This window comes from Callithrix jacchus, chromosome 3 (genome assembly GCF_049354715.1).
Source record: "Callithrix jacchus isolate 240 chromosome 3, calJac240_pri, whole genome shotgun sequence".
Classification (NCBI taxonomy): domain Eukaryota; kingdom Metazoa; phylum Chordata; class Mammalia; order Primates; family Cebidae; genus Callithrix; species Callithrix jacchus.
In genome coordinates, this window is record NC_133504.1 from 84,186,542 (window position 1) to 84,213,977 (window position 27,436).

General features: G+C 39.1%; 1 protein-coding gene and 1 long non-coding RNA gene across 16 annotated transcripts in view; one reads left to right on the forward strand and one right to left on the reverse strand.

The window, feature by feature from the left end:
* The window catches only part of ANK2 (ankyrin 2), a 589,059-nt gene that overhangs the window by 404,864 nt on the left and 156,759 nt on the right, over positions 1-27,436 (reverse strand). The gene's annotated exons all lie outside the window — the stretch shown is intronic.
* On the forward strand, positions 22,950-25,241 carry LOC144581767 (uncharacterized). The gene is made up of 3 exons (XR_013532984.1): positions 22,950-23,085; positions 23,797-23,883; positions 25,105-25,241. It is a non-coding gene; the product is annotated as an uncharacterized LOC144581767 (long non-coding RNA).

The following is a 27,436-nucleotide window of genomic DNA, read 5'->3' on the forward strand; positions in this document are numbered from 1 at the left end:
CTTTATGGGTTACAATTTTCCATGTGCTTATGTAATTGGACAAAATAGTCATCAAATTACAGTAAAGTTTTGAGAAATTGACGCCATAATTAGAAAAAATAGCCCAAAATTCCACACATTATATATACACACACACACACATATATACGCACACACACATTGTATATATACACACACATTATATATATATATACATTATACATTATATCCATTATATATATACACACACATACATATACGCACCACGTTGTATACCACATACAATTTTCACTTGTCAACTAATAATTAACTAATGAGATGAATGATAATATGGCCAAAATATGTGTACACATATATATTGGAAGAGAAGAACAATTGGTACAGTCTCCAAAACAGGGAAGTTCTGTGAAGTCTTTTTTAGGTGTTTAACTAGAAATGAGCTACCAGGAATAAAATATACAAAAGGGATTTGATGGAGGCATCACCTCTGCATCTGAAAAGTTTCAGGGTGTAGTGACGGTTGATACTGTTATATATTTGTTAAGCATATTGCATATCAGTGGTTTTGGGGGGAGAGAGGAAGAGGAGCAGATAGGAATAGAAATAAGAGGGATCACAGATTTGTTCAGATAGAAATTTGACAAATTTAAGAGATCTATTGTACATCGTGACTCTACTTAATAACAACATATTGTGTATTTGAAAATTGCTTAACAGAATAAGTTTTAAGTGTTGTCATCACACACACAAAACTGATAAGTACATAAAGCAATACATATGTTAATTAGCCTGATTTAGCCATTCCACAGTACATACATATTTTGAAATATCAGGTTGTGTACCTGATTTTAGGCTTTTAATGTCACTATTTTTTTAATTGACAAATAAAAAAATAGAGTGACATTAAAAGCCTAAAAACAAAAATCCACAGAGCAGTGATGGCTGTGCAGTTTGAAAAATACAGGAAAATAAACTTCATCATAATCTTAACTGGTGAAGATATACCAGACAGACAGTGGAAAAGCATGAGGAGAGAACTCTATAACTTATGTCAATTGAACTCATGGACCATGGACATAGAAGAAGGATGGTTACCAGACCCTGAGAAGGGAAGTTGGGGGCTGGGGATCTTGGAAGTAGAGATAGTTAATGCGAACAAAAATTAGTTAGAAATAATGAATAAGGCCTACTATTTGATGACACAACAGGGTAAGTAACTATAGTCAATAATAACTTAATTGTATATTTTAAAATAAAGAAAAGAGTGCAATTGGATTATTTGTAACTCAAAGGACAAATGCTTAAGGGGATGGATACCTTATTCATGATGTGATTATTTCACATTGCATGCCTATATCAAAACATCACATGTACTCCATAAATATACACCAAGTACCCACAAAATTTAAAAATTAAGAATTAAAAATAAATAATAAATACAATTTATGTGAATTAAGATGAATTAAATATAATGATGTAAGTTAAGTGAATGGTACAATAAAAAGTGCTGTTCCTACTGCATTCTATAAGCACAGTACATGTTTTATGCGCAAAGTGAGTAAATATGTTTTTCTTTTAAAATATAGTTAGATTAGGATATAATTAATTTATAAAAATTTGCATCTACTTAAAATGTGCAATTTGATGATTTATACATTAGCCATCATGACAGTTAGATAATTAACCTATTTATCACTCCCAAGTTTCCTCATGCTCCTTTGTAATCTGTCCTTCCCTGTTCCCATCCCTATTCCCAGGCACTCATTGATTTGCTTTCAGCCACTATGAATTAGTTTGCATTTTCTAAAATTTTTTATATAACACAGATTTGTTTTATGTCTGGCTTCTTCACCTAGATCATTATTTTGAGATCCAACTATGTTATTGCATGTATTAATAATTTATCCTTTTTATCTATTCACCAGTTGATAGACATTTGGATTGTTTTCAGTTTGAAGCTATTACAAATAAAGTTGCTATAAATATCTGCATTGAAGTCTTTGTATGGGTTTATGTTGTCATTTCTCTATGGTGGAACAGCTATGTATGGTATGTACATGTTTAACATTTTAAGAAACTGCTAAATTGTTCTCCAAAGTGCGTATACCACTTACATTCCCAACAGCAATGTATGAGAGTTCCAAAGAATGTGGAATACTCACCAACATCCTATAAAAGCAAATTATACAGCAAAACCTGATGTCTGCTAGAAAGAATGAAACTGGCCCCCTACCTATCACCATATACAAAAATGAAATTGAGATAGATTAAAGACTTAAATGTAAGATCTAAAACTATAAAAATCTCAGAAGCAAACCTAAGAAATACCCTCCTGGACATTGTTCTTGGCAAATAATTTACAACTAAGTCCCCAAAAGCAACTGCAACAAAAACAAAAATTGACAAGGGGGATCTAGTTAGACTAAAGAGCTTCTGCACAGCAAGAGAAACTATTAACAGAGTAAACAACCTACAGAATGGGAGAAAATATTCACAAATTATGCATCTGACAAGGGTCTAATTTCCAGAATCTATAAGAAACTTAGTTCAACAAGCAAAAAACAACCCTATTAAACAGAGAGCAAACGACATGAATACATTTCTCAAAAGGAGACATACAAGCAACGAACAAACATATGTAAAAATATTCGTCACCGCTAGTCAGAGAAATGCAAAGCAAAACCACAATGAGAAACCTTCTCACACCAGTCAGAATGGCTGTGATTAAAAATTCAAAAAATATTAGATGTTGGCAAGACTACAAAGAAAAGGGAATGCTTATACACTGCTAGTCGGAATGTAAATTAGTGCAGCCACTGTGGAAACGAGTTTGAAGATACTGCAAAGAACTAAACATAGAACAACCATTTGACCTTGCAATCCCATTACTGAATATACACCCAGAGGGAATCAAATCAGTTTAACAAAAAGACACATGCACTTGTACATATGTTCATCGCAGTGAATCTACTATTCACGATAGCAGATACATGGAATCAACCTAGGTGCCCATCAGTGGTGGATTGAACAAAGAAAATGTTGTACATATACACCACGGAATACTATGCAGCCATAAAAAAAAGAATGAAGTCATGTCCTTTGCCACAGCATGGCTGCAGCTGGAAGCCATTATCCTAAGCAAATTAACTCAGAAATAGAAAATCAAATACCAAATTTTCTCACTTATAAGTGGGAGCTAAACACTGGGTACACATGGACATAAATAAGGGAACCGACACTGGGGACTACTGGAGGGGATGAAAGAAGGGGAGAAAAGGTTGAAAAACTGCTTATTGGGTACTATGCTCACAACCTGAGTGAAAGGATCATTCATATCCTAAACCTCAGCATCACACAAAATACCCATGTAACAAGCCTGCACATGTATGTACCCCCTGAATCTAAAATATAAGTTGAAATTTTTTTTTAAATCTAAAATTTCGATGTCTATACTACAGTGAACTTTTTAAACTACCAGAGACTGTCTCATAAAAACTGACATTCTGAGTACTGCCAACTTAATTAGTACAGGAAACTTCCACAATACTTTTTAGCTTATTCTCCTATGAATTGTTGACCTACCTGAGATAGAAATCTTCAAATTTTGTAAAAGATGACATTACTTTTCTTTTTGCTATTAGTTGCTATGAATCTGCCAATGAAGGAATTGTGTCCATCCATTTAATGCAATGCATGCCAAAAACATAGAAGTGTTCTTTCTTCAAAGGTTAAAGAATGGTAAAAATGTTGCTGTCTCCCAGATCATATCAAAACAATTAGAGGAAAATCGGTTGACTGTTGTGCACCATATATATAACTTTTGACAATTAAAAATATAAACATATGAGGGAGAGACATCCAAGATTGCTGATTACTAGCAGCTCAGGATTGTAGCTCCCAGTGAAAGTGCAAAGAATGAGAGGATGCCACACTTTCAGATGAATTTTTGTAGCTCACAGACCAGGAGATTCCCAGCGGAGGAGCCCCACGGGTCACCAGTGTGACTATGGTAGCCAGCGCGGTGGTTCTTGGTGCAGAGTAAACGGGACTGCGTCCCATTTTGGTCGACGTTTGGAGCTCTGGGAAGGCAGAGTCGCCTATTCAGGTGATTGAAAAAGGGACTCAAGAAGGAAGCCAGACCAGAGATTCCCGGGCATAAAAGCACCATGAATCTTAACACTGCTGGAAGTGAGTTGCTCAGATTCCAGTGCTGGGAATCAACAAATTGGACGTGCACTTAGAGACCTAATTTGAAAGTCAGCAATTACAAAGACAACAGGTGGATAAATTTACAATGATGGGAAGAAACCAGCGTAAAAAGGCTGAGAATACCCAAAATCAGAATGCCTCTCCCTCTACAGAGGATCACAGTTCCTCATCAACAAGGGAACAAGGCCTGATGGAGAACGAGTGCATTCCATTAACAGAATTAGGCTTCAGAAGGTGGATAATAAGAAACTTCTGTGAGTTAAAAGAACATGTTCTAGCCCAATGTAAAGAAACTAAGAACCTTGAAAAAAGGTTTGACAAAATCCTATTGAGAATAGACAATCTAGAGAGGAATATAAGTGAATTAATGGAACGGAAGAATACAATACAAGAACTCCACGAAGTATGCCCAGGTTTTAGCAGTCAAATTGATCAAGCAGAAGAAAGGATATCAGAGTTCGAAGACCAACTTAATGAAATGAAATGAGAAGACAAGATTAGAGAAGAAAGAGTAAAAAGGAATGAGCAAAGTCTCCAAGAAATATGGGACTATGTGAAAAGACCTAATTTACATTTAATAGGTGTACCTGAATGTCATGAAGATAATGAATCCAAGCTGGAAAATATTCTTCAGCATATTATTCAGGAAAACTTTCCTAACCTAGTAAGTCAGGACAACACTCAACTCCAGGTAATACAGAGAACACAACAAAGATATTCCTCAAGTAGAGCAACCCCAAGACACATAATAGTTAGATTCACCAGGGTTGAAATAAAGGAGAAAATTCTAAGGGCAGCTAGAGAGAAAGGTCAGGTTACCCATAAAGGGAAGCCTATCAGACTCACAGCAGATCTCTCAGCTAAAACCCTACAAACTAGAAGGGAGTGGGGGGTCAATATTCAATATCCTCAAAGTAAAGAATTTTCAACCCAGAATCTCATATCTAGCCAAATTAAGTTTCATAAATGAAGAAAAAATAAAATTTCTCATGAACAAGCAAGGACTCAGAGATTTCATCACCACCAGGCCTGCTTTACAAGAGCTTCTGAAAGAAGCACTATACACAGAAAGGAACAACCAGTATCAGTCATCCCAAAAACTTACCAAAAGGAAAAGAGCATCTCCACAATGAAGAATATATATCAACTAATGGGCAAAATGGCCAGTGTGCATTAAACGACAATATTAAACTCACAAATATCAATATTAATCCTAAATTTAAATGGGTTAAATGCCCCAATCAAAGACACAGACAGGCAAATTGAATAAAAAGTCAAAACCCATTGGTACGCTGTATTCAGATCCATCTCATAAGCAAGGACACACAAAGACTCAAAACAAAGGTTTGGTGGAAGACTTATCAATCAAATGGAGAGCAAAAAATAAAAATAAAAATAAACAGGAGTTGTAACTTTCGTTTCCGACAAAATAGACTTTAATAGTAACAAAGACTAAAAGAAACAAAGAAGGACATTACATAATGGTAAAACATAATGGTAAAAGGATCAATGCAATAACAGGGTCAATGATCATAAATATATATGCACCCAATATAGGAGCACCCAGATACATAAGACAATTTCTTAATGACTTTTAAAGAGACTTGGACTCCCGCACAATAATAGCGGGAGACTTTGACACCACATTGTCAATATTCGACGGATCAATGAGATAGAAAATTAACAGGGACATCTATGATTTGAACTCAGACCTGAAACAAGTAAACTCAGTGAATATTTATAGAATTCTTCACCCCAGGTCCACAGAACATACATTTTTCTCAGTATCACATTACACCTATTTTGAAAGTGACCACATAATTGGAAGTAAATCACTCTTCAGCATTTGCATAGCATTTCACAGTCTTAAATGAAATATTGGTTGGCTGTTTTTTCTTCCCTTATTCCTTCCTGTCTCTGCTGTTAAGCACAATAATCGGCATAAAAGAGGTTTTTAATACCTATGTTTAGATTGCATTCCAGCCTGGGCAATAGAGCAAGACTCCTGTTCTCTCTCCCCCTTTCTCTTTCTCTTTCTTTCTTTCAAAGAAAACACATATAAATATCATATAAAAGAAAAAATCAGGATTAATATCTGCTGTTATTAATATAGTAGTGTTCCATTCAGATCCAAACATCAGCATCCAAACCTGCTTGCTAGCAATAACAGATGTTTTAAACTGTCAAATGAAAATACGTTTGTGGGGGAGGGGACTCAAGATGGCGCTGTGAGAACAACCCAGGATTGGAGCCCGCGTTGAATTCGCAAACGGTGAGTCAGTGCTGCATTTCCAGACTGATCATTGTTGCCCACAGAACGGGGAAACTCCCAAGTATAAAAAGGCACGGGACGCCAGGCAGTAGGTCTGCCTGGCAAAGCCGGCAGCCGGGGCGGCGGCGGCCGGCCCTACCCAGCAATCCCCACAGGGCGCGCTTGTCCGGGTGCCTTGTTGAACCGGCAACCTGAGACTTGAGAGGGCTGGACTTGAGACTGAACGAGACTTGCACAGTAGCCCAGCCCAGGGGATTGCAGGGACAGATCGCTTGGGATACCCAGTGGGACGAACAAAACCGCGATTTCAAACTATCCCGGGCAGACAGTCCGAGACGCTCTGTGGGGGAGGGGCGTCCACCACTACGGAGGCAACCTGCCCCAACTGATATACACGCCCACTGCTGAGGCAGCCAGCCGTTGCCGAGGCAACCCGCCCCAACTGAGATACACGCCCACTGCTGACGCAGCCAGCCGTTGCCGAGGCAACCCGTCCCTACTGAGATACACGCCCACTGCTGACGCAGCCTGCCGTTGCTGAGGCAACACGCTACAACGAAGAGACTCCGCCGCAGGGCGTGGCGGAGACCACAGCAGAGCCGGCAGGAACAGCGCGAATCACACAACAGCAGGGCGGAGCCTCGGCAGCCAAACAGTGGCTAGTCTGCCTTCCAGCTGGGCAGGACACCTGATCGGACATCCAAAAATAAAGCCCAAACCCCTCAACACAGAGCATTTGAGAAAAAAAAAAGGGTTGTTTAATGAGCTGTGTTGCAGCAGAATCAAACATAGCAGCCTAACAGCCCTGAATGAACAACAGAGTGCACAGCTCAGCAATTAAACCCCTATAAAGTACAAACTGTCTCCTCAAGCAGCTCCCTGACCCCTCTATATCCAAAAGACTGTCATTAGGCAGGCATCATCCTGGGACAAAGAGAGCAGAAAAAGAAACTGATAGCATCCCTCGCTGTGCCACAGCTACTAGAGGTGCACCCCAGACAAGCAGGGTCTGGAGCGAACCTCAACAGTCGTACAGCGAAGGGGCTAGACTGGTAGAAGGAAAACCAAGCAACAGAAATACTTCATCATCAACATTCTGGGTGTCCACTCAGAGACCCAAACGAAAAGTCAGCAACTACGCAGACGACCAGCGGACAAATCCACAAAGATGGGAAGAAACCAGCGCAAAAAGGAGGAAAACACCCAAAACCAGAACACATCGCCTCCTAGAAAGGACCAAAACTCCTCACCAGCAAGGGAACAAAGCTGGACGGAGAATGACTGTGACGAAATGACGGAATTAGACTTCAGAAGATGGATAATGAGAAACTTTTGTGAGCTAAAAGATCATGTATTAAATCAATGCAAAGAAACTAAGAACCTTGAAAAAAGATTTGAAAAAAGATTCGAGGAAATGATAACAAGAATGGATACCTTAGAGAGGAATATGAATGAATTAAAGGAGCTGAAAAACACAATACGAGAACTTCGCGAAGCAAACACAAGTTTCAATAGCCGAATTGACCAAGCAGAAGAAAGAATATCTGAAGTCGAAGACCAACTCAATGAAATAAAACGAGAAACCAAGATCAGAGAAAAAAGCGCAAAAAGGAATGAACAAAGTCTCCAAGAAATGTGGGACTATGTGAAAAGACCTAACCTACGTTTGATAGGTGTACCAGAAGGGGACGAAGAGAATGAATCCCAGCTGGAAAATACTCTTCAGGACATCATCCAGGAAAATTTCCCCCACCTAGCAAGACAAGCCAACACTCAATTGCAGGAAATACAGAGAACACCACAAAGATATTCCGCAAGAAGAGCAACCCCAAGGCACATAATCGTCAGATTCAACAGGGTTGAAATAAAGGAGAGAATACTAAGGGCAGCCAGAGAGAAAGGTCGGGTCACCCACAAAGGGAAGCCCATCAGACTCACAGCAGATCTCTCGGCAGAAACACTACAAGCCAGAAGAGAGTGGGGGCCAATATTCAACATTCTTAAAGAAAAGAACTTTCAACCCAGAATTTCATATCCAGCCAAACTGAGCTTCAGAAGTGAAGGAAGAATAAAATCCTTTGCGAACAAGCAAGTACTCAGAGATTTTGTCACCACCAGGCCTGCTTTACAAGAGCTCCTAAAAGAGGCACTACACATAGAAAGGATCAATCAGTACCAGCCATTCCAAAATCACACTGAATGCTAAAGAGCTTCAACATAATGAAGAATCTACAACAACTAACAGGCAAAACAGCCACTTAGCATCAAAATGGCAGTATCAAATTCACACATAACAATATTAACCCTAAATGTAAATGGACTAAATGCACCAATCAAAAGACACAGACTGGCAAATTGGATAAAAATCCAAAACCCATCAGTGTGCTGTATCCAGGAAACCCATCTCACATGCAAGGATACACAAAGGCTCAAAATAAAGGGATGGAGGAAGATTTACCAAGCTAATGGAAAGCAAAAAAAAGCAGGAGTTGCAATTCTCATCTCTGATAAAATAGACTTTAAAGCAACAAAGATCAAAAGAGACAAAGAAGGCCATTACATAATGGTAAAAGGATCGATACAACAAGAAGAGCTAACGATCCTAAACATATATGGACCCAACACAGGAGCACCCAGATACATAAGGCAAGTTCTTAATGACTTACAGAAGGACTTAGACTCCCACACAATAATAGTGGGAGACTTTAACACTCCACTGTCAATACTAGACAGATCAACCAGACAGAAAATCAACAAGGATACCCAGGGCTTGAACTCAGACCTGGAGCAAGCAAACCTGGTGGACATTTACAGAACTCTCCACCCCAAATCCACAGAATACACATTCTTCTCAGCACCACATCACACCTACTCTAAAATTGACCACATAATTGGAAGTAAAGCACTGCTCAACAAATGCAAAACAACTGAAATCATAACAAACAGCCTCTCAGACCATAGTGCAATCAAGTTAGAACTCAGAATTCAGAAACCGACCCAGAACCGCACAGTTTCATGGAAACTGAACAACTGGCTCTTGAATGTTGACTGGGTAAACAACGAAATGAAGGCAGAAATAAAGAAGTTCTTCGAAACCAATGAGAACGAAGACACAACGTGCCAGAACCTCTGGGACACATTTAAAGCAGTCTCTAGAGGAAAGTATATAGCAATAAGTGCCCATATGAGGAGAATGGAGAGATCCAAAATTGACACCCTATCGTCAAAATTGAAAGAGCTAGAGGAGCAAGATCAAAAAAACTCAAAACCCAGCAGAAGACAAGAAATTACTAAGATCAGAGCTGAGCTGAAGGAGATTGAGACACGAAAAACCCTTCAAAAAATCAATAAATCCAAGAGCTGGTTTTTTGAAAAGATCAACAAAATAGACAGACCACTAGCCAGATTGATTAAAAAGAAAAGAGAGAACAACCAAATAGATGCAATAAAAAATGATAAAGGGGAAATCACCACAGATTCCACAGAAATTCAAACCATCATCAGAGAATATTACAAACAACTCTATGCACATAAACTAGTAAACCTGGAAGAAATGGATAAATTCCTGGACTCCTGTGTCCTCCCAAGCCTAAACCAGGAGGAAGCTGAAACTATGAATAGACCAATAACAAGGTCTGAAGTTGAGGCAGCAATTAAGAGCCTACCTCACAAAAAAAGCCCAGGTCCAGATGGGTTCACAGCAGAATTCTACCAGACACACAAGGAGGAGCTGGTACCATTCCTTCTAAAACTATTTCAAACAATCCAAAAAGAGGGACTCCTTCCCAAATCATTTTATGAGACCAACATCATCCTGATACCAAAACCCGGCAGAGACCCAACGAGAAAAGAAAACTTCAGGCCAATATCCATGATGAACATAGATGCAAAAATCTTCAATAAAATATTGGCAAGCCGATTGCAACAGCAAATCAAAAACCTTATTCATCATGATCAAGTAGGATTCATCCCAGGGATGCAAGGCTGGTTCAACATACGCAAGTCTATCAACGTAATTCACCACATAAACAGAACCAAAAACAAAAACCACATGATTATCTCAATTGACGCAGAGAAGGCACTTGACAAAATTCAACAGCCCTTTATGCTAAAAACCCTCAATAAACTCAGTATCGATGGAACGTATCTCAAAGTAATAAAAGCTATTTATGACAAACCAACAGCCAATATCATACTGAATGGGCAAAAACTGGAAGCATTCCCTTTGAAATCTGGTACTAGACAAGGATGCCCTCTCTCACCACTCCTATTCAATATAGTACTGGAAGTTCTAGCCAGAGCAATCAGGCAAGAAAAAGAAATAAAGGGTATTCAAATAGGAAAGGTGGAAGCCAAATTGTCTCTATTTGCAGACGACATGATAGTATACCTAGAAGACCCCATCGCCTCAGCCCAAAAACTCCTGAAACTGATAAACAACTTCAGCAAAGTCTCAGGATATAAAATCAATGTGCAAAAATCACAAGCATTCGTCTACACCAATAACAGACTTAAAGAAAGCCAAATCAAGAGCGAACTGCCATTCGCATTTGCTACAAAAAGAATAAAATACCTTGGAATACAACTCACAAGGAACGTAAGGGACCTCTTCAAGGAGAACTACAAACCACTGCTCAACGAAATCAGAGAGGACACAAACAGATGGAGAAACATTCCATGTTCATGGTTAGGAAGAATTAATATCGTGAAAATGGCTATACTGCCCAAAGTAATTTACAGAATCAACGCTATCCCCATCAAGCTACCATTGACTTTCTTCACAGAACTGGAAAAAACCACCATGAACTTCATATGGAACCAAAAGAGAGCCCGCATAGCCAAGTCAATTCTAAGCAAAAAGAACACAGCGGGGGGCATCACACTACCAGATTTCAAACTATACTACAAGGCTACAGTAATCAAAACAGCATGGTACTGGTACCAAAACAGAGATATAGACCAATGGAACAAAACAGAGGCACCGGAGGCAACACAACATACATACAACTATACAATCTTTGATAAACCTGACAAAAACAAGCAATGGGGCAAGGATTCCATGTTTAACAAATGCTGTTGGGAAAACTGGCTAGCCATGTGCAGAAAGCAGAAACTGGAACCCTTCCTGACACCTTACACTAAAATTAACTCCAGATGGATTAAAGACTTAAACATAAGACCTGGCACCATAAAAACCCTAGAAGGAAATCTAGGCAAAACTATCCAGGACATAGGAGTAGGCAAGGACTTCATGAACAAAACACCAAGAGCATTGGCAACAAAAGCCAAAATAGACAAATGGGACCTAATGAAACTCCACAGCTTCTGCACGGCAAAAGAAACAGTCACTAGAGTGGATCGGCAACCAACAGAATGGGAAAAAATTTTCGCAGTCTACCCATCTGACAAAGGGCTGATATCCAGGATTTACAAACAACTCAAGCAGATTTACAGGAAAAAAACAAACAAGCCCATTCAAAAGTGGGCAAAGGATATGAACAGATACTTTACGAAAGAAGACATATATGAGGCCAACAATCATATGAAAAAATGCTCATCGTCACTGGTCATCAGAGAGATGCAAATCAAAACCACATTGAGATACCATCTCACGCCAGTTAGAATGGCGATCATTAAAAAATCTGGAGACAACAGATGCTGGAGAGGATGTGGAGAAAAAGGAACACTTTTACACTGTTGGTGGGAGTGTAAATTAGTTCAACCATTGTGGAAGACGGTGTGGCGATTCCTCAAGGCCTTAGAAATAGAAATTCCATTTGACCCAGCAATCCCATTACTGGGTATATATCCAAAAGACTATAAATCGTTCTACTATAAGGACACATGTACACGAATGTTCATTGCAGCACTGTTTACAATAGCAAAGACCTGGAATCAACCCAAATGCCCATTGATAATAGACTGGATTGGAAAAATGTGGCACATATACACCATGGAATATTATGCAGCAATCAGAAATGATGAGTTTGTGTCGTTTGTAGGGACATGGATGAATCTGGAAAACATCATCCTCAGCAAACTGACACAAGAACAGAAAATGAAACACCGCATATTCTCACTCATAGGTGGGTGATGAAAAATGAGAACACATGGACACAGGGAGGGGAGTACTAAACACTGGGGTCTATTGGGGGGAAAAGGGGAGGGCCAGTGGGAGGGGGAGGTGGGGAGGGATAGCCTGGGGAGAAATGCCAAATGTGGGTGAAGGGGAGAAGACAAGCAAAGCACACTGCCATGTGTGTACCTACGCAACTGTCTTGCATGCTCTGCTCATGTACCCCAAAACCTATAATCCAATAAAAAATTAAAAAATAAAAATAAATAAATAAATAAATAAATAAAAAGAAAATACGTTTGTGTGAATGGATACTCTAAAGAATGCAGAAGTTGGCTGGGCATGGTGGCTCATGCCTACAATCCCAGCACTTTGGGAGGCCAAAGAGGGCAGATCATTTGAGGTCAAGAGTTAACGACCAGCCTGGACAACATGGAGAAACCCTGTCTTACTAAAAAATACAAAAATTAGCCGGGCATGGTGCCTCAGCACTTAAGTCTAGGTGATAGAGTGAGTCCCTGGCTCAAAAAGAGAAAAAGAAAAAAACCAAACGCAGTTGTCAATAGAACGTAAGCTTCGTGCACCTGAAGCCGTCATCTTATTTCTCTTAATGCTCCTAGCACTCACAATAATCTACGACATATAAAAGGCATGTACTATTTTTTCTTTTCTTGAGATAGGGTCTTGCTTTGTCACCCAGGCTGGAGTGCAGTGGCACAAACATGGCTCACTGTAGCCTTGACTTCTCAGCTTCAAGCATTCCTCCCACCTCAACCTCCTAAGTAACTGGGACTACATGGGCACACCACCTTGCCCAGCTTTTTTTAATTTTTTGTAGAGACAAAGTCTCCCTATGTTACCTAGGCTGATCTCGAACTCGTGGGCTCAAGCAATCCTCCCGCCTCAGTCTCCCAAAGTGCTAGAATTACAGGCATAAGCCACCTTGCCAGGCCCCACACTATAAATATTTTAAATAAATTAATGAAGAATATCAAGAAAGGGGCCAACTAATTCAAACTTTCAGAGATGACACATTTGAATCGTTTTGGCAATTATACATATAATATTTTAAGAACAGATGCCAATTTTAAGAAATAAGCACCAGCATTTATGCTTGGTATGAACTAAACTGTTTTCTCTCAAAATTCATATGTTAAAGCCCTAATACACAATATGATGGTATTTGGAGATGGAATCCTTGAAAGATGATTAAAGGAGATCATGAGGGTGGAGCCCTCTTGATAAGATTCATACCCTTATAAGAAGAGACACCAGAGGGCTTGTTTTTGTCATCCCTCTCTTTGCCCTGTGAGAACACAGGGAGAAGCTAGAAGGAAAGCCCTTGTCAGAAGCCCATCATACTGGTACCCAAAACTCAAACTCTCCAGAACTGTGGGAAATAAATTTCTGTTTTTGTAGGTTACCCAGTTTATGGTATTTTGTTATGGCAGCCTAAACTGACTAATACAGATTTTGGTGCCAAGAAATACCTAAAAATGTAGAAGTAGGCCTGGCATGGTGGCTCGCGCCTATAATCCCAGCACTTTGGGAGGCCAAGGCATGTGGATCACTTAAGGTCAGGAGTTTGAGACCACCTGGCCAACATGGTGAAACCCCATCTCTACTAAAAATACAAAAATTATCTGAGTGTGGTACTCATGCCTGTAATCCCAGCTACTTGGAAGGCTGAGGCAGGAGAATTGCTTGAACTTAAGAGGCAGAGGTTGCAGTGAGCTGAGATTGTGCCACTGCACTCTGTCATGTGACAGAGTGAAACTCTGTCTCAATCAAAAAAAAAAATGTAGAAGTAGCTTTGGAACTAGGTAATGAATGGGTAGAAGCTAAAGGATTGTTGAGGTGCATAATAAAAATATGGATTTTTATATGCAATTCTGGCAAAAGCCCAGAATAAAAGAAGAGGGAAAGTTGGAGAGAAAAAGAGAAAGTTTCCATCTTCTCAGAGAATACATAAAATAATGTACAAAATAATGAACAAAATGTAGAAATATAGATGTTAAGGGCCATTCTGCTGAGGTCTCAGATGGAAATGAAGAATATATTAATGAAAACTGAAGGAAGACAATCCTTTTTATATAGTGAAAAAAAAACTTGGGTAAACTGTGTTCTAGTGTTCTGCAGAAGGCAAAACTTGCAGGTGATGAATCTGGATGTTTACCTGAGGAATTTCTAAACAAAGTATGGAAGGAGCAAATTTATTTTCCTGACCACTTCTGGTAAACTGAGAAAGGAAGAGTTCAGTTAAAGAAGAAATTGTTAAGCAAAAGGAACCAGAAATTGAAGACTTGGTAAACTCTCAGCCTATCCATATTGCAAAAAATATGGAAAAGTTTGCTGTGAAGGGGTGTGGCTGAAAAGCCTTTTGATAAAAAGATGGTGTGTGTAACACATGAACTTAATCGGCCATCTCAATAGAAGCCAGGAATACAGATGGGATTATACCGGCAAAAACACTACCTGTTTGAATTAAATAAATTTCTGATTTTTAAGCCACCATGTCTATGATATTTTGTTATGGAAGTCTGAGCTAATACATTGCTCAGTTTGGAGACCCAAGCTTTTGCACCCCAAATACAGACATGAATGCAGCAAATGAGTGCTACAGGGTTTTTAATGTCATTGAACCAATAAAGGTCTCCAATACAAGGTTCTTGATAGGATTTCAAAGAAAGAAAATTAGAATAAATTTGGTTGTCATTTCCAATTTGGAAGTTTGTTAGGCAGTCTTCCTTTAATCACATCTACAAAATACTTTCACAGCAACACCTAGAGTTTAACGGAATAACTGGGGACTGTAGCTTAGCCAAATGGATACATCAAAATGACCATCACACCAACCGTGCACATGGAGGGTGGTGAAGAGGGAAAAGGAGAATGCTGGTGTTCTGAGCATATTCTGTCCTGGGATAAAGGTAGAATATTTACATGAACAAGCAGTGAGTCATACCCTTCGTCTAATGTACTCCTCAAAATTGGTATCTGCTCTTTTTTAAAAAATGCCTATCATTTGGAAACATGAAATATTGATCTAGATGAGGGCTAGAGAGATGATGAATTTCAGTCTCTGTCTCTGAAACATACCCATACATAGATACGTTACTCTCAGATACACAAAGACAGGTGTTTTTTTTTTTTTAAAAAAAAAAAACCCTCTAACAAACATGCTGGACATAAACAGGAAAGAAGTGCCTGGGAGTAATTAGGGAATAGACTCAGAATGAGTGTCACCTATAATAATATCTGAGAGATGGGAGTTTTATACCTTGACTATTAGTTCGAGCCTCTGATCATGTTAGCCTTTTAATAGACTCCAATTTATTGTTTTGGCTCAATGCCTGCATTATTACTATTATTTTGTTATTATTGAGACAGGGTCTCACTCTGTCACCCAGACTGAAGTTCAGTGGCACAATCACAGCTCACTATAACCTCAAACTCTTGGGCTCAAGCTACCCTAACACCTCAGCCTCACTAGTAGCTGAGACTACAGGAACGTGCCACCATTATTTCAATTTTTTTTTAGAGACAGGGTCTCACTATGTTCTCAGGCTGGTCTTGAACTCCTGGCCTTAATCAATTTTCCCACCTCAGCCTCCCAAAGTATTAGGATTACAGGCATGAGTGACTGTGCCCAGCCAATACCTGCATTATTTTTTTAATTATTAATTTAGTTTGCTACAATATCATAATCTCAGCAATTTCTACTGAGCTATGGAATTAAATGTTGATTTTCTTAATTTAATCTTAGAAGGGATACAGTCACAAACTGTCCAAGGTCAAAAAATATGTGTGTGCATGTTGCCTACAATTTGTTGGTTTAGACGCATTTCTTATCCCACAGAACAACACTAAGCCAACTACAGATTGGCTTACATACCACATATTATGATTAAACATTCAGCTCCCTGACTTCCTGCCATCCTCTTTTAAGACCTTTGATGACTGTCCACCATTTGGGGGAGTTGACAAGATACACTATAAGGCTGCAGGATATTTTCTGAAACTGTAAATTTAAAATGTGCCCCACTGTGTTCTTAACATCTGATAATCTAGAGATTTACTTTATGTAAGTAGAATGAGAACACACTGCATGAGTCTGCTGCACCTGTCAGAGGCACCAGGGATTATTTTCCTCTGCAGAATCAATTAGCTGCAATAAATGTAAAACACCACTAAAAATAAAAGGAAATTTGGTAGACAAATATTATGGCTAAGAGGAGTCAATGAATCAGTAGGACCACATGTTTTATCATATGTTTGTTTCTACAAACTTCATTTTCATCAGTGTTACAATGTAATTTTCCTGTTGAAGTTATTATATGAGTTTCTGCTATATTATTAAATTGTCCTACTGAAGTAATTATATGAGTTTCTGCTATATTATTATTATTATTATTATAAATTCTACATTAAGAATTTCAGCGTGGTAAACCAATAACCACTTTGTGTTTCAGTTTTCTTGTTTAAAATATGAGAAGAACAAGATCTTTAGAATTACCTCTGAATTGCTTCTCAACCTTTTGGCTAAGATCAAGTGTAGACCTCTGTCCCGGCATTGGTTTTTATCTGCTTCAAGAACACAACTTAGAGATATATCTACACATAAATTAAAGAAGCATTTGTCTGCACAGAGAAAACAGAATCATTCCCATTGGACCTGAAATACCCAGAAAATCTGTGTCCTCCCATCATGCTATTAGGAGACCATCAGAATTTTTTTTTCACCATTTAGGTTACTCAGGAAAAGCTTACATATTGAGCCCTGGTTAAAAGCTATGAGTAGAATAAAAACTCTAAACTCTTTCTACTAGTCCGTCTACCTGTCTTCATGCACATAAATAAGCTAAAATTGCCTTTTCCATTTACCTAAAGGATTACTACTAGGTTCCAATAAGATAAAGTAGGTAAAAGAAGATTGTAAGTCATGAGGCATTGTACATATTTCAGGTGTTACTATTTAACAGAAAAGAGTGCTAAGATATATTCCAAATTATCAACCACTATATCTCCAGGTACTATGCTCCCATCTCCATCCCCAAATCTGGGAACTGGAAGTGACTACATCTGACTGGCTTGTAGCAAACTGTATCCTCTCCCTTTAGAGAACGTATACATTCTGCATTTCTTCTCAGCTCAACCCTTTTTTTTCCCATTAATTTCCTTAGATCATTCTTTATTTCGCACCTCAGAACCCACTCTAGTGGGAAATGAAATGAAACATAGTAACAATGATAATTCCACTTAAGTAAGAAGTAGATCACTCATTCAAGATACTTCAGCCATCATCCTGTAAGAGATGCCCCTAACATGGTCGCTAGAATAACAAGTACAAGGCCCATCGAGTATACTTTATTTCCAGTATTATGTTAATGCTAAGAGAGCAAGGGGTTTTCTGTTTTCTTTAATGCTACATCTCAGTTGCTAGAATAGTAGAAGCTCAATTAAAAAACTGGGGAATTATGCTTCTTCAATAATTTCTAAAATATTTCTTTTTTCCCTAGCAGCCCCACTTACATAGCCATGATCACTGCAGTTTTGTGTAAACCACTGATCCCTTCTCACCAGGGCACTGAGGAAATGTTAGTGTGCATACTTTATTCTGACTTGGAATCCATTTCTCTCCTTGTCACGCTAGCTCTGCTCTAGCATCTGAGTCACCCCTGTTGTTTCTTTATCTTATGCTTACAAGATACAGAAACTATATACTGTCAGTTCTGGGGTCCGAAATGGTATACAGGAAATTCCCTATTTTGTACATAATATATTCCTAAAAATTGTTACAAAGTTTAATGTCTGAAAGTTGGGCCATAGACATATATGTTATAGTTGTTTCTATAGAAATCAAACAAGGAAAAAATAACTCCTGAATTATATATTTTCTGACACTGCTCTCACAGAGCCAAGCAACACTGTTAGTGGGTATGACCTTCACGGGTATCTGGGGATTGCTGACTTGAAAGCCAGTTGGTCATTTCCTTGTCCTACCACAAGCAATTAGTCCAGCATTCTCTTCCCCCAAAGGCCTGCCATCTCCCACCTGGGACCCTTCTAACAAAGGCAGGTCAGGAATTCAGCCTCCAATCTGAACCTGGTTAGTTTCTGAAGCAAAGAGTGAAGGGTTGTTGTTTGTCTCCTGACCACATCTCCCAGCCAGGCTGAGGATAGAGAACATCACGAGGCTGCACAGCTACCTGCTTCCAGCCCAGCACTGCCCATTCCACTTACCACCATCCCTTGTCCCCACTGAGGAAGCTTTGGAGTAGAGGAAATTTGAGCCAGGAATGCAGATACCTGCCCTGAATGCCAGTCTAATGAGAACAAGATGGGAGGATGAGAATACAGACTCATGCAGTATTTTGAAATTATTAGATAGCTCAGGATTGTCCAACCTGCAGCCCAGGATGGCTTTGAATGTGGCCTAAAACAAATTCATAAACTTTCTTACATTATGAAATTTGTGGGGGGTTTTTGTGTGTTTTTTAGCTCATCAGCTATCTATGTGTGGTCCAAGACAATTCTTCTTTTCAGAGGCCTATGGAAGCAAAAAGATTAGACACCACTGAAGTAGATGATATGTAAAAAATGGAATTTGATATATGTCATGTGTGTCAGTATCTATCTAAGGTGTCAAAATTAAGTGAAATGTGAACACAGAAGGTGGCACACTGCACGGTGTTGTCATCTGCAAGCACTCAGTGTTCACTCTAAACTGCTACACCTACTCAATTACCAATTATGTTATTTCTCTAGTAATTTTCCCCCATTTGATATTTTATAAATATGAAATACTGGAAATGTGTAGCAGTAAAACTCCTATGAAGTAAACACTCCTCTACTGCCTTCTACAAAAATGTCTCCTACAAAGATATCTGTTGTAGTCACACAGTGTAAAGGGCATCTCAGATGTGTTGAAGACTTTCCAAACTGAGTGTTACCAGAAAGATTCTTCCCTGGAGTCAAAAGCCATTTCTACTGTACCTATGCTCCTTCTCCCATGATCAACAGTTCCCTAACTGAAGTAATGTTAAAAAAAAAAAAAAAAAAAAAAAAAACCTGAGCTGACTGCCCTCTGGGGTTTTTAGAATTTGCCAGTTTTATGTACATGTGGGTTACCAAAACACATGGCTTCATATAAAACTAGCATTGCAAATACTTCTATAAGTTTATATTTCTACAGATGAACTTTCTAATATATCTTTAATGTTAAAAGGCACTGATAAATACAGATATGACATATTCAATTAGAAAAAAATTTGGCCATTCATATATAGAAGCTATAATTTATCATATAGTTCAATTATCAATAAAAACTAGAGAGTTAAACTGAACTTACCTGGATTTTGAATTCTCTGATTCTACGAACCTAGACCACAGTGTATATCTGTGTATGAATCACAATTTATATAATTTTATATTTTTATATTTATATTATGTATACATAATTTTATTTTTTATTTCCATAGATTTGGGGGGAAAGGTGGTATTTGATTACGTGAATAAATTTTTTAGTGGTGATTTCTGAGATTTTGGTGCACCTATCACCTGAGAAGTATACACTGTACCCAAAGCATAGTCTTTTATCCCTCACCCCCTCCCACCCTTTCCTCCAAGTCCCCAAAGTCCATTGCCACAGTATATATTTTTAATCAATGCCTACTGTCTCTGAATCTTCAGTCCCACATCCTGTCCTCCAGGGGAAAACCATGGACCATAATCAGAAAGTCTACCTGAAAACTTGAATAAGGAGACTAAAGGCAGACTTTCATATTACTAAATTAAAATATGGACATTGTCCTCTGAAGCTAGTAGCTTCAAAGAACTAACACTGAAACCAACCAGGTCCCTATGGTGTAACTAATGCCCTCATAAGTCTTCAGATGAGAACCTCTTCACAAATATGGAGAAGGACTATGCTCAATACAAGAAGCAGCCTCTTTCTGTAAAAACCCACAAAAAAGATGCAGAAGGGAAACACACTGCTATGAGAGAGACTTCCGTAGAAGTCTTTCTGCTATCACTGCCTAATTTACACCCTTAGAAAAAAATGAGAGAAGTAGGGAAGCAAATAGACTTACAGCTAGCATTCATAATGTGTTGGTGTAAGTGGGTGTCGTATGGTAATTCAATTGTAATGCAAATCTTTTACCTGTGAGAATCAAACCTGACAAGTTTGCTGACACACTCAACTGAGTAATTCCTGGAACTATATTTCAGTTGCAGTGGTTTAGGTTAGGTATAGGATAGTATTTTTAAAGTGGATATTTTAAGGGAAGCCCTTATATAATTTAGTAGACAGGTTAGAAATATAAATATATCTGTCTTCATAGCAGCAGATACAGAGGTACAGTTCAGCTTTGAATGACATCACCATTATTTTTAAAGTAGGCTACATGAAAGTTTAATTGTAGAGCCTAGATGATGGACTTATAAATATTCACTATATAATTATTCCAACTTTTCTGCATATTGTAACTTTTTTATAACAAAATGTTGAACCAGGCAGAGAGGAACTCGAGCCATACAGAAGGAGTTAGTCCACTGAGATCAGTTTATCAAATACTACACTTGGCTCCAACACACACTGGTAATGTAATTGAGCAGCCTCAGTCCAAAGGTGATCTAAATGGTTCCCCAGGTTTGGATGCATGAGCTCACTTCTGACCATTCGAATGAGCTTTAACGGCAAAGCACGTTAGAAAACAGTAACCTCTCATGATTGGGTAAATTTCTGTCGGTAAATAAAGATAAAAAAAAAATCCATCTTTATTCTTTTACAAAGGAATCCAGAATCAGTAAGAAAGACCTTGGCTTTGAATTATAGCTCAGATCTCTACCCCACTGCTTATATACTGACCAATATGGTTTGTCTGTCTCTACCCAAATCTCATCTTGAATTCCCACGTGATATGGGAGGGACCCGGTGGGAGGTAATTGAATCATGGGGGCAGGTCTTTCCTGTGCTGCTCTCATGATAGTACATCTCATGAGATCTGATGGTTATTATAAGGGGGAGTTTTCCTACACAAGCTCTCTCTCCCTTGCCTGGTGCCATCCATATAGGACATGACTTGTTCCTCCTTGCCTTCCGTCATGATAATGAGGCTTCCCCAGACATGTGGAACTATAAGTCCAATTAACCCTCTTTCTTTTGTAAATTGCCCAGTCTTGGTTATGTCTTTACCAGCAGCGTGAAAATGAACTAAGACACTGACCAAACCTCCTGATCCTCTCCCCCTACAGTAAGAAAAAACAAGATACTAATTTCCATTTTATACAGTTGATGTAAGCATTAAATAAATAGATTTTTATAATTCTAAGCACAGTATGAACATATCATAGGAAACTTTTGGTTATGATTCCACATTGGCAGAGCCTCTTCTGGGCAAAAGTTTGTCTAGAACTTTTTTAATTGCTTTTAGGCAATGGGATGTCAAATTATCATCATTATTATTTTATCAAGAATGCTAAAAACATAGATAAATTCTGTTAACCAGACTCTGTTTTCATTAAATTAATACAACTAACAGTAAAATATTGGGTTGCTGAATGATGACCCCAAAGTAACTAAAAATCCTGAAGTTTCTACTAAATCATGTAAGTGCGATGAAGGGAAGGAAAAGGGAAAGACAGCTGTCCACTCTCCTCAACCTCAGTTCCATCTCAGCCTACCTCCTATTTTATTTATCAGGATATGGAGAAAGAGAAAAGGAAACAGCAAGAGATAAATCTTATAAAAGCAGTTTAATTCTTTTTGTCTAGCACATTTCTTTTTTTTTAACCTAATAATGTTAATACACCAAATGCTAATGGAGCATACTTATTTTTGTCACTACCTAAATAATTATTTTACAACATACTTATGAATTAGAAAATAAGAAAGAATCGAATATGCTAAATACAATGAAATATGTAAGAAGGTGAGGAAGTTTACTTATTATATTCAGAAATGCATGTTATTTTAAAATTCAGCATGACAGTTTTTCTTTAAGATAATAAAAGAGAATTTTGGATTTAAAGATGGCTAAAAATACTGCTAAGAGTTAATGAGAGAAATGAAAATAGTTACTATTTGTATTATTAGTCTTGTTGGGGTGGCTGAAATGGGGTATTCGCCTGATGCACTGGTTGCCATGGTGTATATTGTTGGATTCTTCAAACAGAGCATAAAACAGTTCTGTAACCAATAACACAGGTTGAAAGAATGCATTCTACTGCACAGATTACAAAACAGCTTTCTCATCTCTCCTTTTTTCTAGAAACACCAGGAGGAGTCACAAGATGTATACTAAATTATGAGATTTTTCTAGAACCGCTTAACTGAAAGGTATAAACAGTATGTTCTTAGTAGTACAGTTTTGACTTTGACTACTTTTTATGTCATTTTTTTCCCATCTACAGGGCACAGCTTCCAACAGGGATTGATTGGACACATGAGAGTCACAGATCACACCCACGGTGCCCTCTACCCTCTCTGAATCTTCAAAGGTCTCTTCTTAGTTCTCTTCAACTTTTCCTCTTGGACATAGGCACTGTAAGTTCCCCCTTAGCTTGCCTTTAATGTTTTTAAATTTCTTGTGTCAACTCAATTCTGTTTTCAAGAACATAGTAATAACTATGTGTTTTTAAAATTAGTATCTTAATTACTAATTTAAAATTAGTAAGATAATTTGTTGAGAACAATTATCTTCTTATGCTACCTAGCAGATTTTCAGAATTGGCTAAATTCATATTCTTCATACAAATTAGATTACTCTGCCTTTCTGATTACCTTGTATTGATAATTCTATAAAATAATCTGACTTTTCAGCATTTGTCAAAGATGATACGCATGTCCTGAAATTTAATGCTGGAGATTAATCACCTCTAACTAGAACCGTTTTTCTCCCTTCAGCTTCCATAGCCCATGAATTTTACACTATGGCCCATCAATGACCACATCTCCTGCATCCGTCTCTTCCTCTATCTTTTCCTCAAAAAAGATATTTATTGAAGTTACTTCCTTTGACCAGTTTTCTTCTCTTTCTGTCATCTCTTCCTCAGTGACCTTTTCCTTTTGTATGGCTTCAAAAATATCCTTTATGATGACACCCAGCTCAGTCTAAGTAAGAAGTAACAGTCCCCGATTTTTCCCTTCATCCTTCCTCACTAAACAAATATTGTGCCTGTACTAGTTTGCTATGGCTGCTGTAACAAACTACCACACATAGTATGACTAAACTGACAGAAATGTATTTTCTCACAGTTCTGAAAGCCAGAAGTTCAGGATCCATGTTTCTTCTGAGAGCTGGGAGAGAAGGATCTATGCCAGACCTCGGTCTTCAGCTCATAAGTGAGCTTGTCCCTGTGTCTCCACAACATCTTCCCTCTGTGCATTTCTGTATCCAAATCTCTCATATGAACACTAGCTGTATTGGATTAGAGGAGGCCTCATTTTAACTTACACACCTCTATAAAGATCCTATCTCCAATTAAGGTGACATTCTGAGATACTGAGAGTTAGGACTACAACATATAAGTTTCTGAAGAGACAGAATTTAGTCCATAACAAAAGTTGTACGATTACATTGTATTGAGATATGATTATGCAATTAAAACTTGCAAAATTAATACTACCTTATCATAATTATGAGGAAGAGGCTAAGGTCAACCTTCAGGTCAAAGACCCAAGAAAGAAGTGGATCTATAGACTAGAATCAAGATTGGTCCCAGCTAGGGAAGAAAGAGGAACTGACCTGTCTTGCTCAAAAATCTTAAGAAGAAAAGATGGTAGAACTGAGATCCTGGATGACCATCACATGGAGGGAGACCAGGAGCTAGGAAAAAATATATCTACATACCTGTAGCCGGTGCCAACTGAACCTAGAACAGAGCAATATATCGTGAACCAAATTATCGGCCACGCTTAATATCTTAAAAAATTACTCTCCAGTTCAAAATCTCTCAAATGGTTAGTAGCCTATGGCTTCTTCTCAGAGATGGACAGTGAACATTTATAATTTCAAAACTAAAAGTCCAGTAAAAATAAAGTAAAATAAAATACTATTTTCATAATTTTAAAAACCTTTTTTTCTTTTAACTCCAGCATTTCCAAACTTTTTTTAAATTCACAGACCAAAAAGCTCTGTTTTTCAGAACACACTGAGAAGTGCTGAGTTTGCTGAAGCTTTTTTTTTTGAAACATTTAAACCTTGTCTCAATTGAACGAGAAAGAATTAAGGGAAGGGTCATTGCTGTTCCTGTACCAAAATGAAAGTTCCGCTGCTTCCATAAACATTACGTTGATACGGACTACTGCTGAGAGAGACAGAAACTCCTTCACACCCCCACTCCCAGGAAGATGTATTTTATGACTGTTGAATGAATACAGTTAGGGTCACAAAATCTGGCCCCCACCTAACCTTGGAATTTTGAGATTTATTTTAAAGAAAGAGGCATTACTTCACATTCCCAAATTCCTATCTCTAGTCCAGACTTCCTTTAGACCTTCAAATTTTGCAGCATCTTTTTCCTTTTCCACTAATGATGGTATTCTCCTATGTCTCTTCCTTAGGTATATCAGCAAAAAGATTAACTGCAATACTCTAATGCCAGTACAGAATTCACTACCGTCTTGTCAAGCCAGTTCCTCCTTCTCATTTTATTACTCCTGTTAAAAGAACCATCACCCTACCAGTCCTCTCAACCTGAAACTTCAGTCTGTCATTCTTTCCTTTATTTCTCATCCATGAAGGTACTAAATCCCATGGGTTCCACCTCTGCGAGGTCTCTTTCATTCCAGGTTATCGCCCTAACCCAGATCTTCTCATATAAACTCTCCAAACAGGCTGGGCACGGTGGCTCAAGCCTGTAATCCCAGCACTTTGGGAGGCTGAGGCGAGTGGATCACGAGGTCAAGAGATGGAGACCATCCAGGTCAACATGGTGAAACCCCGTCTCTACAAAAAGATACAAAAAAATTAGCCGGGCATGGTGGCACGTGCCTGTAACCCCAGCTACTCAGGAGGCTGAGGCAGGAGAACTGCTTGAAGCCAGGAGGCAGCGGTTGCGGTGAGCCGAGATCGCGCCATTACACTCCAGCCTGGGTAACAAGAGCGAAACTCCATCTCAAAATAAAATAAAATAAAATAAAATAAACTCTCCAAATAGCCTCTTAACCGTTCTCAATCTGCTTCTCTCCTCCTCCTCTTCATCCCCTGTATTTCCACTGGTTAGTTTTCATGAAGGCAACTGACATTTCTATACAAGCTCTGATATCTTGCCATTGCCTACCAAGTCAAACACAAACTGGCATTATGCCTAAGATTTCTACTCTGCAGTTCAAGCCCAAATTACTGGTCCAACTCATCCTTCCCTTAATCACATGCCAGAGAAGCCTTGAGCGTGCACTTCATTTAAGCACATCTCTCCCATTGTTAGCTGAAATGTTCTCCCTCCACACTCTTCCTTCCGTCGCCTCCCAGATCCATCTCAAACATTTATACTTTCACCCTGAGCCATGGTGTAGTGAAATGGTGAACACAAGTGTATACAAGCCTTATTATCAGGCAGATCTTGGTTTATAACTCAACTCTACCTCTCATCAGCTGTAAGCTCTTAGGCAACCTCTCTAATCCTTACTGCTCTCATGTGTTAAGCAGCCAATAATAAGCTTCCAATTTGCCACACATATTTTTCATAAGAATTAAATGAAGCATATGCTCGCTTCTGGCATGTAAGCATTACCATTGGGATCACTGAAATCTTTCCCAACTTCCTATATTCTGAATGATCTCTCTCAATTAAAAATCTCACGATTTAAGAATCGTACTTTATAATCAGCTTTAATAACAGAAATATATTCTGCCCTGAGCACCCCAAAGAAAAAGACTACAGCCCTGTTAGCATTTGCTAGCACACTTGACACAATATTTTGATTAGAACATTCAGTCCATGTATGTTAAAATGAATTGAGGTAACATAGTTAAGAAGGGCCCTCATTTGCAATACTTCTTTCACAAGAAGTCCTTCTTTCATCTGCCGTTCACAGTTATCTATTGTTGATGGCAGCGACAGCCTGTCCAGAGTGGCCGCCATGAAAACGCTGGCTGCAGCGGGGGAGGTGCAGCTGGGGTTGCACATTCCATGGGGCCAGAGGGAGCGGGGAACAGGCGGGAACCCCATCCCCTACCGAGTTTGCAGTGGGAGCCCATGCTCTCCCTCTCGGTGGCAGCTACAGCCACCCAGCCACAGCTCCGAACAAAGGCATTCTGCTCTCGGGGACCCGAGAAGCCCCTGCACCTGCAGGCTGAGAAGTGCCTGCTCCCCCTCCCCGGGGCCTATCCCCACTCTCAGCATCCCATCCGGTGTGGAGCAAAGTTACCGCCAAGCCCAGGTGTTGTTGCAACCCAGGTGTGAGCGTGTTTGGGGCAGGAATGACATGCCAGCCCCCTGATGCCTCAGCCCCCTCTAGGCTTCAGGAGCTGACGAATGCAGAAGGGAGGCCGGGGGAGTGGCTGAGGGCAGCTCTGCCTGGACCTGCAGATGTCCCTCGGCACAAACAGCCTGGGCGCGTGGGCAACATGTTGATGTCAGGAGGCAGATGGGTTACTGGATGGAAAGGGGCAGGTTTCCAAAGAAACCCCACCTTCAAGCCAGGGAGGGCCTGAAGCCTGGGGCCAGGCTGCCAGTTCCAGAAGGAATCTACCACAGAAAGTAAGAACTAATCCTACTTTTCCCAAGCCTGCCCATGGCCACCCAATCAGCACGTACATCCTCCCTTCTGAGCCCATAAAAACCACCAGACCCAGCCAGAATCACATCCAGCCAGACCCACATGAATGTCAGGACTACCAGCTTCTAGAAAGAGCTACCCACTTGGGATGTCCTTGACTTGTCAGGACAAT